The 17241-nt window shown below is 44.9% G+C and overlaps 1 protein-coding gene across 1 annotated transcript in view; it reads right to left on the bottom strand.

Annotated features, from left to right (window-relative positions):
• Positions 1-17241, bottom strand: part of CIMIP7 (ciliary microtubule inner protein 7) — a 544361-nt gene that overhangs the window by 262731 nt on the left and 264389 nt on the right. The gene's annotated exons all lie outside the window — the stretch shown is intronic.

The raw sequence follows: 17241 nt of genomic DNA, 5'->3' as shown, positions 1-17241 counted from the left end.
AGTAGGTAGCTGACATAGGTAGTAGTGTGAGATGGAGTCAAATAAACGTTGTGATAAAGGTGAGGTCTGGGGCCTAAAATAGCAGGAGTTCTATCATGGTGGATTTTAGGACACGTTACAAGATGCATTTTGAGAAAGTATGAGAAACAGGTCTAATGTGGAGCTGCGGCTGTGTTCATTTGATCCTGAGAGAAGTCCCCCCTCCATCCACCCAGCGGGAAGTGTTGGGAGGCAGATGTATATGTTATCCATAGCTTCTGGCCCAATACCGAACAGGTGAGAAACATTACTCACTAAGACAACCATACCAACCTCATAACATGCAGGTGCAGCAGGACGTAGAGACAATTTAAGCTGAAGATGGCAAAAGTCATCAAACTAAACATTGTAACAATACATGTCCATACATTTAGACATGAAGCAAATGTGCCCTCAACATGAAGAATATTGACATAGCATCCACTAGACATGAAGAAGGCTAACATAATCGATGTATAGGGTGAATGCAACATGAAAGACATGCACATACTGCTCACTAACATTGATAAATAAGTACACTGGGACAGTCATCCCTAAAATTGAAGCTGTGTCATGCTTTTAAATCAATGAAGGCCCCAAGACTTCTGGAGAACTAAAAATAATAAATTAGCAGAAATACAGATCTGTGCAGAGATCAGACAGTAGGTAACAACCATGGCCAAGGTTACAGTGAATTAAGGGAAAATAGGAATTGCAGAAAGAAGGTACGAGATAGCAATTCCCAGGACTCAAGTTGCACACCTTGAGATTAATTAAGAGCACAACCAGTCTTGGTTAGCCAGGTACTGTCAAACTATAAGCCAAAAGACTCCATGACGATTAACTTGAGTGTCTCCAGTGGCAACAGCAAACATGGCACTTACATTAACATTAGCTAGATTCTCAATAAATACAGGATCAATCTATCCCAAACATGGACCCATCACATGTGACCCATAATTGGGGAACATTGTCTATTCATTAGAAGCACACACAGAAAGGACACCTGCCATACTCCCTACACGTATACACACACACGAGACTCCGCGCAAGGCCAAGTACAAAGAGATCACCCTGGCTCATGGCCTAGCAATAAGGGATGGTAACTTCTTTAATTGGAATAAAAGCAATCCATGGCCCTCTCTGCCCATACTCTCTGTCTGGCTCATCACTTGATGACCTGACAATTGTCCAAGGTTGGTTAGCAATAACCCAACCAATTTGAAACCCTGGTGTTATTCCGCCTATCAAGTTATGTGCCAACCAACCCCTTGTTACGAAGATGACATAGTTTAACCTTTATAAATATAGGGGCGGTCTCAGGTGGAGCCATCAGACAAGTATAACTCAATTGGATGTTTTGAACCCTATATAGTGTATATGTAGCAACCACCACTAACCAATCCCCATTGCCAGTCGGTTTTGTAGACTGATAAAATGTAATGACGTCATTTATGATGAGGCTGTGCCACTTAAATCATTGTTTATAATGAATGAACCAAGTGCAGCATGATTTTAATGCTTGTATACTGTCCCTACCTTATTTGATTGATAGTAAAGCTGGATTTTGCCTTGCACTTTGTCTACTTCATATTTAGAGTCCGGTTTGGATTGACTCCAGGTTCTCTGGGTTATTAGGGACTTTTTTTGGGCATCTTTAAAGATGGTAGCAGAGGATGGTTGGCTAAGTGGTGTTGTATTGTCGAGGGGTTCCTGCTGTGGCCTGAAGTCTACAGAGGCAACCTGTGGACAGCAGAATTACATGTGACAGAGAAAGGTCGACAGGTACCCCCTTTGGAGAGAAGTCCTGTCTAGTCCCCACAGGGTGCCTCGTAGGGCAGCAGGCTGATAGGGGAGACGACGTTGAAGACCTTCAGTAGATCTGTAGATGTAAGTATGACATAGGCGTGACAAAATTAAGAAAGGGCTTTTTGTATATTGTGAGTTTGTGAAGAAGTAAAAGATTGAGGAAATTACCTTACGACAAGGGTTGGAAAAGCTCACATGGTAAGCCTTGTTATGGGGCAGTAACACAAAGAGATAGTTACCTCACCAGGAGTTGGGAAGACAGCTTAAGTGTATTTATTTGCGTAATAATTGCTGATGACCTAAAGTGGTGGTGTGGACCGAGGAGTGTGGTCCAGTGTGGGAGCAGTGAGGTGTGGCTGCTTAGAGCAAGTGGCATTTGAAGTGCTGCTCAGAAGGATTGAGAGGAACAGTAAGGTGGGGCCGTTGGGAGCACGAGTGGTGTTTGTGGTGCCACTCTAAGGGATTGAGTGATGCAGGAGGCGTGGTCCTGGAGAGAGATGCAAAGGTGTTGATTTATGCAGAAATATTGTTGAGGAGGGGTGAGTAAAGACGAAAAGGTGAGTGAGAATCACAATTGTGTTTATCGATCATTGGAAAGTTACGTTTTTGTGCTATTTTCACAGGAGACACTCTGATCATTCATATGTGCAAATCATTGCCCAGATATAAGGACATAATTGCAATATATCACGTGAAGTGGTTGAAAGACACTCATTCGAGGACAGTACTGCAACACATGTGCACCTGTTTGCATGCTGCTTATAAGGGAAAACAATTGCCGAATAGACGGAGCATATTGGAACTATGGAAAATGTTCTAGGAACAGGAGGCAGAGACAATTACGAAGGAATGGATGCTTAAACCAGCATGACGAAGGGTGTATGATGCCCACGGCTCCTCCTCCTCCTCCTCGTCAGAGCACTGATCCATCCTCAGCGGTACAAGGGTTATACCCATTAAAAGCATCAAAAGCAGCGGTAGGGTATACTAAACTCACATATGTTCCCCTCACGTATCATAATGAATACATTATAAATGGAGAGACAAATCAAGCAATCAACTAACAATGTACACACACGCAGAATATGACAAGTGCTGCAGCTTACAAGAAAAACTCACAGAAGCAGAGGAAGACGTTCTGAGAGAACGAGACATGCAGAGCAACAGGGATGAGAAACTGATTGTATCAAAGGAATGGATAGAAGGACAAATAATGCTTACATTAGATGGAAAGCACATTGAGGATTCCAAAGAAAAGGAAAGGGAAGTTAAAGAAAGACAAGAGAAAGAAGAAAAGAAAAGAGTGTGAGAGGACAGAGAAAGAGAGACAGAAGGAAAGAAGGGATGAAGAAGAAAGGGTCAGGGAAAGGAAACAAGAGGCAGAAAGAGAAAGGGAGGAGAGACAAGAAGAAGAATGTAGAAGAGAGAAAGGAAGAGATGCAGAAAGGGAAAGAGAAATGTAGGGAGAGGCGCCAAAAGGAAGTTGATGAGAACCTGAAAAAGCATACTCTTCCAAACAGAGAGGAGGAAGGAGCTATACGAAGGAGGATTGGCAATCTGTACAGGAGCAGGAGGGATGGCACCAGCATAAAGGGAAGGAGAGGAGGGTCTCTGCAAGATGAAGGAATTACTATATTGGAAGATGTAATGAGTGGAACATATAGGATGAGTCCTCTAGGCAGACTAGAGTTTGAGGATAGAGAGGACGAAGAAGACCAAGACAGTGAAGAAATAATGTGGATGAAGTTGAAGAAAGAGGGTGGAGAAGAGGAAGCCACAAGGGCCCCTTCACCAAGTATGGCAATAGGGAGAGAGACAGCGTGGTTAGATTTGGAAGAACCAGCCAGGAGGCTAGAACCCGCTGAATATTTAAAGCGTCTGAAGGTGCACCCAAACAGTCTAGAAGAAAGAACGCTGTATGTAAATAGGCTGAGGAATTTACCAGGATGAAAGAAAGATAGCATGACAGATGCGGTGATCAAGATAAAAGGTGTGGATGCGTTGGGGTGGAAGACAGAGCTAACACAATTCCCTTTATTGGAGAAAGGGGGAGGACTACCAGAATATATCCCATGGCCACAAATGTACAAAATTGTAAATTGGCATCACTCACATCAGGGGTGGGAAAATGGATTTATGAGTTACAGAGAATGAGGGCTGGGATAACCTTAGCAGTAAGCGATATAGGAATCCTGCTTGCTGCCATATTAGGGGAGCAATCAGATGACATCTGGAAATTAGCAGGGTATCTCGGGGGGTGACAGCACAAAATACTAACCATGACAGTGCACTATTTAACAATTGTCAAGATGACTCATAAAATGAGAGCAGACAACGATCTGACTGCTTATATACAGGACATTCAGGAAAAATGGCAGCTGGAGACTAGAGAACCATGGGACAGAAACATAAACATTTTTTATGTTATGTCAGGGACTTCCTGGAGAAGTGCAAAGACAGCTGAAAATGATTGTTGGAATGGAAGCAAAGCCATGGGCGGAGATACTATTGGCTATTGTTCACTGTTGTCAATTAAAACAAGTTAAAGACAGAAAGAAAGTTGAGGATAGAAAGATGGAGGTAGGAAAGTTGGTTCAGAAGAAACTGTTGACATTGTCAGTGGAAGGAGCAGTATTGACAAGTGGGAGAGAAAGTTACCATGTACAAGGGACACAGCAGCTGTAGCCAGGGATGAATAGAGGTTTTGCAGGAAAGGAGAGTTAAATTATGTTCCCTGAGGATGAGGGTGTGAACCCAGAGGCAATGGTTTGGGTGTCAAACTCTGCAAGGAGGAGGGTTTAACCAGGATTCGGAGTACCGCCACAACAGTGTTGGAGAGGTGGGAAAATGGGGCACATTTCATTAGCATGCAGAAGAAGGGGAGAGATGCAATGGAACGGGCGTACAACAGACCCAAGAAAGAGCACAATATACCCCCCACAGTATAGTGCAGTTCCGTCAGAATATTATGCAAAATATCACACACAGTATCAGACGCGAGTGCTACAAATACAGCAAATGCAATAAAAGAGGCAACTCCAGATGTAGCAAGCACCCATTCAGACATAGGCAGTAGTACAACAGAATTCACAGCAGAATCCAGTGGCACCATGGAACGCGACATAGTACAATAGACACCCACACCTAGAATAGGGGCTGAGACAGTAGTGGGAGGGAATCCTTTCACCGACACAGGACTATGTACCCAATATAGAACAGCCAACGGAGAACCTTGGTGTGTTCCATCCTATTGATTATGCCAGACTCACAAAAGGAACCAAGGGTCAGAGTGACCGTGAAAAAACATTTTCCTTCTTGGTAGATACAGGTGCAACTTGATCCTGTATTAGAGAAGGGAAGTTCCCAATGTCAGGCATTGCCATGAACGCACAAGGATTTTCTGGGGTGACAACTATGGTTCCTTTTAGAGACGATTTACACATCACCATAGGAGAACACTACATGTCTATGCCATTATTATATTCTCACAAGGTACCAGTTAACATATTGGGTATAGACTTGATGAATAAATGACAATATCATTTACTGACCAGGGGATCATATGTTCTGCCTCAAGGATCCACTATGTGAATGCACAAGAATTCATAACTGCATTTCATTGTCAGAAAATACAGACAGGTATTCCTTTATGGGGTACATGTGTTATTGGCATGACTTTCCCGGATACGAGACAAAATATTGAGGTTACCCGCAGAATTCTTATTTAGACCAGAAGTACCCAAAGACTTGGAGAAGGGCAAGGTAATTACAGTTGAACTAGAAGCAGAAATAGTAAGGGAAGACAGAGTCATTTGTATGGAATAGAGCAGCAAGGCTTAAAATGGCACACAGTAATAGCTTTCATCGAAGCACAAAGACTGACTGAACTGACAGATGAGGAATTATTTACAGACAAAGACTCAGATGACAAAGTGATGTTTAACACCAGTCTTACATATCAAGTACAAAATGAGATCAGAGACATTTCCAAGAGAAATTCAACAGCCAATATGACGTCAGTATATTAAAAGGAGGAGGAGCAGTCAAGATCAAATTCAAGAGAGAGAGAGCTATTTTACCACAAGTAAGACAGTATCCCATGTCAATGGAAGCTGATGAAGATGGAGACCCGAGTGTGGCCCTAGTGACGCATCACAAAACTCTCAGCCAGGAGACAGAGAAATGAAAGATGCACTTCATTTCTGGGTCCTTCCTCACCATCGTTGATGTATCGCAGATGTGAGAAACTTTATTCACTCAGACAGCCATTTAGACCATACCCGGGTGACAATGTTGAAGAGCTATCCAGGGGTGGTGTGCCACCAATGATCGCTGCCTTAATGCCAGTAAGACCGAGATTCTCATTGGCACACCTGTCTTTTCTGTCACTCTGGCGGGCCTCTCAAGTCCCTCCTCCTGCTCCCACCTTTGAGGCTAAAAACCTCGGGGTCATCTTTGACTCCACACTCTCCTTCTCTCCTCACATCTCTGACGTCTCTAAGCAGTCAGACTACTAGCTGCACCTCCTCTGAGGTATTCTTCCATTCCTCTCCTTGCCCCAGAAGCTCACTGTCTCCAGAGCTCTGGTTATCTCCAGGCTGGACTACTGCAACAGCCTCTTTCTAATTCTGCCTGCCTCTACTCTCCGCCCTCTGCAACTCATCCAGAACAGGACTGCAAGACTTGTCCTTGGCCTACCAGTGGCAACAAGGATTAAGTTCAAAATCCGGTGCATTGTCCACAAGGCCTTCTGGGCCTGGGGCCTCAATACCTTCAACTCTCTCTCCCTAAATATCTTCCTTCTCGAGCTCTTCGCTCATCCGCCTCCAACTCCCTCAGGGTCAGTCACTTCTCCAAGCAATGAGTTGGTGGTAGATCTCTTTCTTCTGCTAGGGCCTTCCTCTGGAACAGCCTCCTGGTCTCCCTGCCTCCCTGAAATTCGAGGAGAACCATCTCTGGTTCTGGAAGCACCTCAAGACCTTCCTCTATGCTTGTGCTTTCTCTCCCCTTCTCCCCTGTTGATATCCTGGTTGAAACTGCACTGGTTACCTGGCTACCCACTGATCTCATGCCCAGGCCCCTCCGCGCCAGTTGCACACCTATACTGCCCCCCACGCAAACCCTTGCACTCGGCGACTGTTTCTACATCCCTATAGCCTTCTACCAGCACTTGACACCTGATGTCTGCCTTTACCCTTGCACTTGGCACCAGCTGGCTGCACTTTTTTAAAGTTATTTCTTTATTTATTGTCTTTATTTATTTATATACGTATCTTTATTTTATTTTACTGATATCCTATGTACTGCACTGTCCCCTACCCCTCCCATTCTGCACCTTTCCCCTACCCACTCCCCTGCACTTGCGCGATATCAATGTCACCTGGCCTAGTAAGATTGCTGTCTCTGTCTTCCCTCTGTTCCCTCTCCCTTGCCTTGTCACGCCTTGAAACACTTGTGTATAGGCACGTTATAAATGCCATATCATATCATATCATAACATAGCTACAGCTGTTAACGATCGAACAAGTTGACTGACAACCTCAAATTAGCTGGTGATGTCGATACTGACATCCTAACACAGATGTATTAGATATGAAGCATATAGGCATTCATGCACAAAAGATACACAAGCACTTCAGTTTATTTCAGATAGACACGAAGCAAATGCATTTGACTGACATAGTTAGAGGACTGATACACATACACAAGTATATCTTTTGATACGCGGAAATAGCACAAAGCCTAAGACTACATATACAAAGCTTGCTCATGCTTATTTGTGACTAATATGGACAGCTATGAGAACAATGATGGAAGCCATATGTGCATTAGAGTGAATGGAGAAAGGAAGGCAAACTTTAGAATACAGGGAAAGACTGACAGACCGATCCAGCAGAAGCACACAGACATGGTGCCTCATTACACGGTAGGCGGTAAACCATGGCGCTATTAGCGCCATGGTTCATGCCGGTAATTTACCGGTACGGCCTTGGAGGAAAGGGGAATCACCACCCTATTCCAAGGTTGGGAAGGCGGTAATTCCTCCTTCCTCCATTGCCCTTCCCCATTCCCATTTTTGCCCCATAGTACCGTAATTAGCACCCCGGTCCCTTTGTGGGTTCGTTTTTTAACGCCTGCTAAAAGCAGGCGTTAATGTACCAACCCGCAAAGGGACCTCGTAGTAAGGCGGTAAGGGTTTACCGGTAAAATACCGGTACCGGTAAACCCTTACCGCCTACCGTGTAATGAGGCCCAAAGTCTTCCAGCGCAGACATTGTGCACAGTCTCACCAAGGAAGAGCAGTGATGGAAGGTTTCCACTCAGCCAGAGTGATAAGGGATACAGCCTAAAATCCTCTCAATTACAAGAATGGGAGCTCCATTTCGTGGGCTCAACACACATGACCTGAATGTGCAAGACAGAGCCTATTCATTCGAAGCAGACGGGGGGAGCTGTTCCCAGCAGACCAAAGGTGGAAAGATACAATTATTATAGAGTTTATTATACAGGTTCAAAGCCAAAGTTTCTGTCTCAGGGTCTGGTAGATCAGAGATGGCAACTTATTGAGAACATGCAGCACCTTTGTGATCAATCACACTTCCATGAGTAGAAGCGTTTGGCCTGGTAGCTGCCCAAGGTCCCAAGGCTGAGAAGACCCTTTCTGTCCAATCCCTAACTACCTTTCACGTTAAGCACACTATGTTGCATGGGCCAATTATTTCTATGCTACCCTGCAACTTTGTATTTCTGACACTTAGAGGTGGTCACAGGAGGATCCACAAGATATGTCCACACAATGATCATATTAAGCCATACACAAAGTATATATAGTTTTCCTCAATTAACCAATCCCCTTTGCCGTTAGATTTTTGGGATGTAACTTATTTATGTGACGGCACTAGTAGTTAAAACCGAGTGACATACGTTTGTGGGACGAGAGCTCTTGGCGACTTTATGCTGTTCAAGTGGCAATCCCTATCGTTTGATTGATAATAAAGCCAGTAAACTTTGCCCTATAGCTGAGTCTTCCGTTCTTGCGGACAGTGATTTGTTGGGGGCCCAGGTATCCTCTTGCTGGCAAACGGGGTAGCTGCTCAGAGTGCCCCTGCCGCTTAATTACAAGTGGAAGCGTAGGATGGTTGCTAAGACCATTTGGCATTAAGGCCGCGTTGCCCCGCTTCATACATGAAGTGCAGCGTCGCGATCCTCAAGGATCGGACTACAAGTTAATGCATGGCAATTAAAGTGGTCGTTAGGAGCTGCCTTGGAGAAATTCCTGCCCACTCATTGTGGGACGCCAAGCAGACAGGACGGCAGAGTGGCACATTGAGGGTAAGATTTTGTCTATAATTACACAGAGTGTAAGTATAGACTCAACCATATCGCCAACATTGAGGAGGCAAGGTTTTGTTTGGAGTTTTGTTTGTCGTTGTTCCTTTATAATTTTGTGAAGAATTCCTGTTGCCAGGCATTAGCTAGGTTATGGCCAAAAACATTTAAAATGTCATAAAATGTATACCTGTAATCTAGGCAGTCAGCACAGGTAGTCAGATTGGTCTATGGATGGAAAATATGAAGAAAGAAACTATAAAAAGGATACCCATGCTCTGGGCAGGTTAGCTTGGTTCATGGATGATGTTATATGTATGGATCCCTGTGTCTATGTATTAGCAAGACGTAGCTTGCGTCACGGAAAGAGGTTTCTTAAATTATCTCATTAAGATGCATTCCTATAGGCGGTGGTATAGAAGAAGGACCACATCATTTTTTGGTATTCTCTGTGTTTTAAAGAGGCGAGAAGACGGCCGTGCAGTGTGTTATGTTTTTTGCTATGTTTGTGTTGTGAGAAGTGGGTGTATATTGAAGTATTACGGTTCTTCTTGTGGGTTCGTGATGTCAGGAGTAAGGTTGTTCAATAGGATTTGGAGTGTTTGGACAGTGTTCGGAAGGCGATGGATTTTATCCTGTTGAAATGATGGTCACATTGCTAAAGAGTGTTATGCCATTTGGGCTGAGCTCGAGGAACACATGAGGGAGGTTATGGGTTGGGCATAAAACACAGTGTGGGGGGTGCATGGAGCATACTTGAATTGATGGTGGTGAGCCAGAGAGGCTATTGAAACGATTTGAGAATAGGTATTTTTGGAGAATTTGATTGAAAAATAATGACAATTGTGTAAAGTACAAATTGATAAAGGCATTTGAATGTGTCAAAATCACGATTTGAGGTCAATTAAGTATCGACAATCAAAAAGTAACGTGTCATCATGAAGGATACACCCATTCAATATTTATGCAAGTCCCTCCCTGTGGTATCAAGACAAAATATGCAAGTATAGCGCGCAATGGACTTGCAATACAGACAGCAAAATGGCTGAGTCGTGGCCCTGGGAAGGTAGTCTTTCCAAATGTGGGCTGCAACATATGACTACGTATTTAAAAATACAAAAAAGATAGCAGGCCTCCCTCTCTAGAAAGAACATGGCATGATAACCTGTTCAGTGGTTTTTACTCACTTTGAGAGTCTGCAGTCATCGCTTTTTTCTCACTGTACTTTTCACAAAGGAGGAATATCCATTTGCATATCAGTCTTTGTCCCGCCTACAAGGGCAGTCTAGCACCGAAATGCCAGGCAAACCATCTTTGAACAAGAGTACCAACAGCAACCACATACACACGTTTCCGCCTTGTGGGCCTCATCAGTGAGGTGGAGCTGTGCCTCTCTGAGCACAGTGAGCAAGGGGTCCACGTCTGAGTTTTCCCAGGTAATCTAGGGTGACCAACCCCAAGTTCCTTGCAGACTTACAAAAAAGGTAGCAGGCGCCCCTCTCTAGAAAGAACATAGCATGATAACCTCTTCAGTGGTTTTTACCTACTTTGAGAGTCCCCAGTAATCGCTTTGCTCACTTTACTTTTCAAAAAGAAGGAATAACCATTTGCATATCAGCCTTTGTCCCGCCCACAAGGGCAGTCCAGCACCAAAATGCCAGGCAAACCTCCTTTGAACAAGAGTACCAACAGCAACCCCAGACATGTGTTTAAGCCTTGTTGGGCTTCATCAGTGAGGTGGAGCTGTGCCTCTCTGAGCACAGTGAGCGAGGGGTCCACATCTGGCTCTACGTATTTAAATGCTGCCTATAAAAGAAAGAAACTAAGTAACAAGTTAGATATTTTGGAGCTATGGAAAATGTTTCAGGATGAGGAAGCGGACCAGCCCCAAAGACAGTGGATGTTGAGCCAACGCGATGCAGTAGGCGAATTACCCACGGTTCCTCCCCCTCCTCCTCAAACCACAGACACAGACCTTGCAGCAGAAAGTCAGGGATTTTACCCCTTGAAAGAAATAAAATCAGCGGCAGGATATACCAACCCTGTTTTTGTGCCACCTGCGTATAGCAGTGTGAAGCAGGCGAATAAGAAACCAGAGGCTATATGCAGCGACTTGCAAGCGAAACTGAGAGAAGATGATAAGAGGAAGATAGGAGGTAGTGGGAATCATGAAGTGTCAGTCCTGACAAATAGTGAGTAGGAGGACATATATTGCTCAAATAGGACGGCAGGACTACACTCAAGCTCGAACATACGGGAGAGGAGGCTTTGAAACATAAGGGGATGGAGGAAGAGGCTAAATATCGGGCAGAGATAATGGAGAAAGTAGAGAAAAGAGAAAGGGAAGAGAAGAAGGATCAAGGCAGACTGAGAAGGGAAAAGAAAGAATAGAAGAGAAGGAAATGGAAGAAAAGGTGAGGAAGAGACAAAATAAACTAGAGGAAACTACTATGAGTAAATCTGAGGAAGAAAAGGAGACACAGTTGCAAATAAAGAGACAACTAGCAGGTTGGAAATCAAGCGACTCATTAAAAAGCATTGACACAAAGAAGAGGAAGAGAGGGATAGGAGACACAAGTGGGATAGAGACAGGAGTAGAGAGAGGCGTTTGAAGAAAGTAGCAAACGCTATGACAGGACCAACATGGTTAAATGATGATGAGGAAGAGGAGATCCGGAGGAGCATAGGGGTACTTTACAGGAGCAGGAGTCATAGTGTAGCTGCCCTGATGACAAGCTGTAGCACAGCAGAGTCTAGGTTGAGGGGGGAATGCAAGTCTTTGAATAGGGCAAAGAAGAAATGGTAAGAGAAGTACATGTTAGGAGGCTTAGATTCGAAGATGAGAGAGAGGGAGACAGCAACAAAGGTATTGGAACCATGGGGTCAGTTGAGGACCTAGAGGAAAATGAAGATTTCGAAGGGAGGAGGCCTCGCCGTCCCTCCATGGAAGTAAGCCCAGACATAGGGACATTGTGGGGAGAAGGGAAAGACATAGAAAGAAATTACGGAGAACCCAAGGACGACTGGATCGTCCCAGGGATAGTTTGCGCAGTGCAGACAAAGTTACTCCATATGCACAGAGGCTCATAGCCTTATCAGGAAAGAAAAGAGCGGATATCACAAGGGCATTTACAGCCACCAAGGACATGGAGAGACATGACGGGGGAATGAGAGTGACACAGTTTCCGTTACTAGAAAAGAGTGGTGGACGACCACAATACATACCTAGAAACAGATGGACAAGGATAATTTGAGAAATATTTTGCCATCATTGACTGCAGGGGCTGGTAAATGGATTTAGGAGCTAGAAGGACTGACGGCAGGGATGTCACTGGCAGTGGGCAACATGAAGAGTTTGCTTTCAGCCACTCTTGGGGAGGAAGCTGATGAGGTTTGTAGAAGGGCTTGGTATCACAGAGTGACAGCACAGAACACAGCGCATGATGGCTCACCATTCAATAACTTCCAGGCAGCTGTATGGCAAGCTCTAAGAGTACAGTACCCAGACACATCAGACATAAGCACGGTTGTGGCAAGCAAAATGCGCGAGGATGAAGCCCCACTTCCATACATTCAGAAGATACAAGATAATTGGCGTCTTGAGATGAGAGAACCATGGGATAAACCAGTTGGGTTATTTTATCACATATTATTCCAAGGGCTGCTAGAACAGGTGCAGTGGCAATTGAAGAAGTTAGTTGGAATGGAGGCTAAGTCATGGTCAGAAATTTAGCTCACTATAGTGCATTATTGTTGGTTAATGCAGAACACGAGAAAGAAACATGAGGAGAGAAAGCAGGAAGAGGTGAAGCTAGTGCAAAAGAAGCTATCGTAATACACAATGGAAGGGGCGATGATGACAAGTGGAGAGGAAGTAGTTACCCAGAATGTGCAAAATCGACCACAAGTAGCAGGGGGACGCTTTGTAAAAAAGGTGACACCAATTACTGGCCACTGGGATAGGGAGGAGTGCCCAGGGAAGAGGGTTTGGACACCCAATATAACAGGGTGGAGATGGATTTAGGGGGTGACAACCGATACCAATAGGGGGTCCACCATAATGTTGGATGAGCAGAAGGATAGGTCACATACATCGTATGTGCAGGAGCAGGGATGGAATGCAGCAGAATGGGGGAGCGACACCAGCCAATACATGAGACAGAACAAGCCAACTATTATGCCCAAGATCACACGCACAAGAAGGCATATGCACCACAACTGGCAATAGTTCAAAGCATGCCAACACAGTCACACAACCCATGGTATATACACTGCAAGCACAGGAACACGAGCAGCCACCATATCCAGCACAGCAAGCACAGAGCAACAGAACACCCTAGCTGTGACGCACACAGACTCTACAATGCAGACTCCCATACGAAGATTGGGGGTAGCAACTGTAGTGGGAGGAAACCCTTTCACAGGGACAGGGACCTTATACCCACAATATGACAGCCCAAAGACAAACCTGATGTGTTTGATGCTATCCGTTACACCCGACCCAAATGAGGAACGACGTTCAGGGGTGACAATAGATGACAAGGTATTCTCTTTCCTCTTGGATACAGGAGTGACTAGATCCTGTATTATGGAGGGGGATACCCAATGTTAGGCATTGCCATGAATACACAGGGATTCTCTGGGGCTATATATTCGGTTCCTTGTACTGGAAAACTCCCAATTTCCATAGAAGAACATGACGTGGCTATACCATTGTTATATTCCTGACAGACACCAGTGAATATAATGGGTAGAGACATGATGAGCCAACTTAACATGACCATCTCATTCACCAATCAGGGAATAGTGTGTTCGACTCCAGGAATTAATTACATGAATGTGAGGGAAATTATTCAGGCATTTTGCAAGCAGACTTTACAGAGAGGGGTGCCAGTGGATCCAGAGGTATTCCAATATGGAGTAGAGGTGCTGATAGCATGGCTTCCAGGGATATAAGGCAAACTGCTGCGTATACCCAATGAGTTCTTGTTCAGGCCAGAGATTCCCTTAGACGAAAAGGAAGGACATGTGTCTCCAATAGAAATGGAGACTGTTATAGTGAGGGACAAAAGATTAGTACAGCACAGGACTGGTGACACAGGATGGGCATGGTGGACAGTGATCGCAGTAGGAAAGGGGCACAGACTGACAGACTTGACAGACATAGAATTGTTTTGAGATGATCGCTCGGACCTCGAGACAGGACTTTTTATGAGCATTACCTATTGGATGTGAATACATTATAGAGAAGTGTCACAGAGAATGGTTTCATTGAAAAAGGCACCACCACCATTTCTCAATGAAGATATAGCGCAAGTACATAGTGTTCTATGGAACCCACCATACACTATTACGCGCTGCCCACCATACACTATTACCCGCAAGCACCTTATCAGGTCCCCGAAGCTCGCTCCAACCCCACACGACCAATGTGAAGTCAGACATCACTTGACTAACAAGCCTATTCACGCTACCAAAAAGCTTACCCCTAGTACCAACCTCAAGCCTCCACTACCAAAAAAGCTCCAATACCTTAAATGTGCTCTATTAAATGTTCGCTCACTCAACGCCCACGCTTTAGAAGTCAATGACATTGTTACCAACCAAGACTTAGACATATTAGCCATAACAGAAACATGGTTGCACCCTGCCTCTGGCCCGACTATCAGTTTAGCTGTACCATCAGGTTACTCGATCTTAAGACAGGACAGATCAGCTAAAATGGGAGGTGGAGTCGCACTAATCTTTAAAGACACCCTAGCCTTAAGACAGACTCCCACCACAGGGGAAGACTTCATTAACATCCTCTCAGCCAAACTCACCCTCTCCCCCAAAGACACAGTAAACATTCATGTCATATATAGACCCCCAGGCCCCACCAATAATTTCAAAGGCATAGTCAACCATCTTCTTGGAAAAAACATTAAACAAACTTCCAAAACATTGTTTCTAGGAGACCTTAACCTTGGCTATAATGATAAACTTGACAAAGAAGCTATCACCCTCACCAGAAACCTCACAGATCTAGGATTCACACAGATAGTCACTGCCCGACCCATAATAAAGGCCGTATCCTAGACTGGGTGGCTGATCACAACTGTGGCTCCACCCTCAACTCCAACACAGCCCTTCCATGGTCTGATCACAACTGCCTTCAATTCTGCATCCCCATAACCTCCTACTCCATACCTCTTATACCAGCACCGGCCATGCTAGCCAGAAGTGCCAAAAAACTTACAGCACACAATATACGTCCCCTTCTCAACATCCCTTGCCTAGCGCCACCGTTCTCCTCTGACCCCAGCATACTAGCAGAGATCTTCAAAGACACACTCACCCATGCCATCAACACCGCAGCCCCTCTTGAAAACAAAAAAAGAAAAAAATCGTTTCACTCCAACTCATGGTTCACGGAGGACTTATTAAATCTTCGCCAATGCAAGCGCCAAGCCCTCAAAACATGGCAGGCCAATCCCTGTGACGCCACCAAAGTAGACTTTCTCAGTATCTCTAAAAAATACAAACATGCCATATTCAAGGCGAAATCAGAAACCTACAATAAACGTATCCTGGAAGCCAACTCCCACTCAAAAGAGCTTTTCACCATCTTTAAAGAGCTCAATATCCCCCCAATTTGCACAGATGAGATTGTTAAGGATGAGGCCTGGTGCAACAGCATTCAAACAGCAATGTTAAATAAAATAGACCTTCTTCAAAAGAAAATAGCAAAACACTTTAAGGCTCTGCACCCCCAACAGACCCTCTCCGTCAATAACACCAAAGATGAGCACACCTCCAAATTCGATTTCTCCCCAATCACCGAGTCAGACACTCTCCACATCCTCAAACAGCTCAAACCATCTCAATGCAAAGGAGATATATGCCCCCCCAACATCATTAAAGAATGTGCGACAGCCCTCGCACCAATCATCACAGCATTCATTAACGCCTCATTCAAGACAGGCAAAGTCCCTGACAGCCTTAAAGAGGCGTGGGTGCGCCCACTCCTAAAGAAACCAACCCTGGACCCGGCCCAACCAAATAATTATCGGCCCATTACTACGGTTCCATTTCTCCTAAAAATCCTAGATAAAGCTGCACATATGCAGATACAGGCTTACCTGGAAAACAACTCTGTCCTAGGTAAAAGGCAGTCCGGATTCCGCAAAGGTCATGGCACTGAAACCGCCTTACTAGATCTTAAGAATCAAATTACCCTGATCCTAGATAAAGGCAAGCCGGCCCTTCTGCTCCTCCGAGACCTCTCGGCGGCATTTGATTTAGTCGACCACGCCATCCTCACCAACCATCTCACTCAGGCCGCACATTTCTCCAAACAAGCCACAAATTGGATCACCTCCTTCCTCGAAGGTAGAGTGATGAAAGTGTTTTCCAATACAGCCAACGCAGAACCTACCACCATCAGGTATGGAGTCCCTCAGGGCTCATGTACGGCTCCCACCCTCTATAATCTTTTTACCAAACCTCTCTTTGATAAACTAGACGCACTTGGAATCACATACACCAACTACGCTGACGATACCCAAGTACTCCTCCCGCTCACAGGACTCTACCACCAGGACGCAGCCACCCTCCAGAATATATACGCCACCATCCAAGCATGGATGGCCACAAACGGTCTATGTCTTAACGGAGACAAGACCGAAATCCTCATCCTTGGCCAAAAATCCACTCTCACAAACCTCGACCCCCTCTTCACCAACTTCTGCATTGACAATTGTGTCATCCCAGTTCTACCTTCTGTTAAAACACTAGGAGTCCACATTGACGCATCACTCTCCATGGACAAGCAAGTCAACTCCATTGTCTCTGCCTCCGCCCTGAGCACTAAGATCATTAATGCAATCAAACCATTCCTAACTAAATATAACTGCCTATCCATTGCCAGAGCCACCATTGGAGCCAAACTAGATTATTGTAATGCGCTACTGGCTGGCACCTCCAACTCCAATCTCAATAAACTCCAAATAACACAAAATAATGCACTAAGAGCAGCCCTCAATATACCTAAAAGGGACCACATCGCGCAAACCAGAAGGGAAGCACACTGGCTACCTGTCAAAG

This window comes from Ambystoma mexicanum, chromosome 2p, assembly GCF_040938575.1.
Source record: "Ambystoma mexicanum isolate Mex_15411 chromosome 2p, UKY_AmexF1_1, whole genome shotgun sequence".
Taxonomy (NCBI): domain Eukaryota; kingdom Metazoa; phylum Chordata; class Amphibia; order Caudata; family Ambystomatidae; genus Ambystoma; species Ambystoma mexicanum.
Note: the sequence above shows the minus strand (reverse complement) of the source record. Positions and strands in the feature narration are given on the sequence as shown.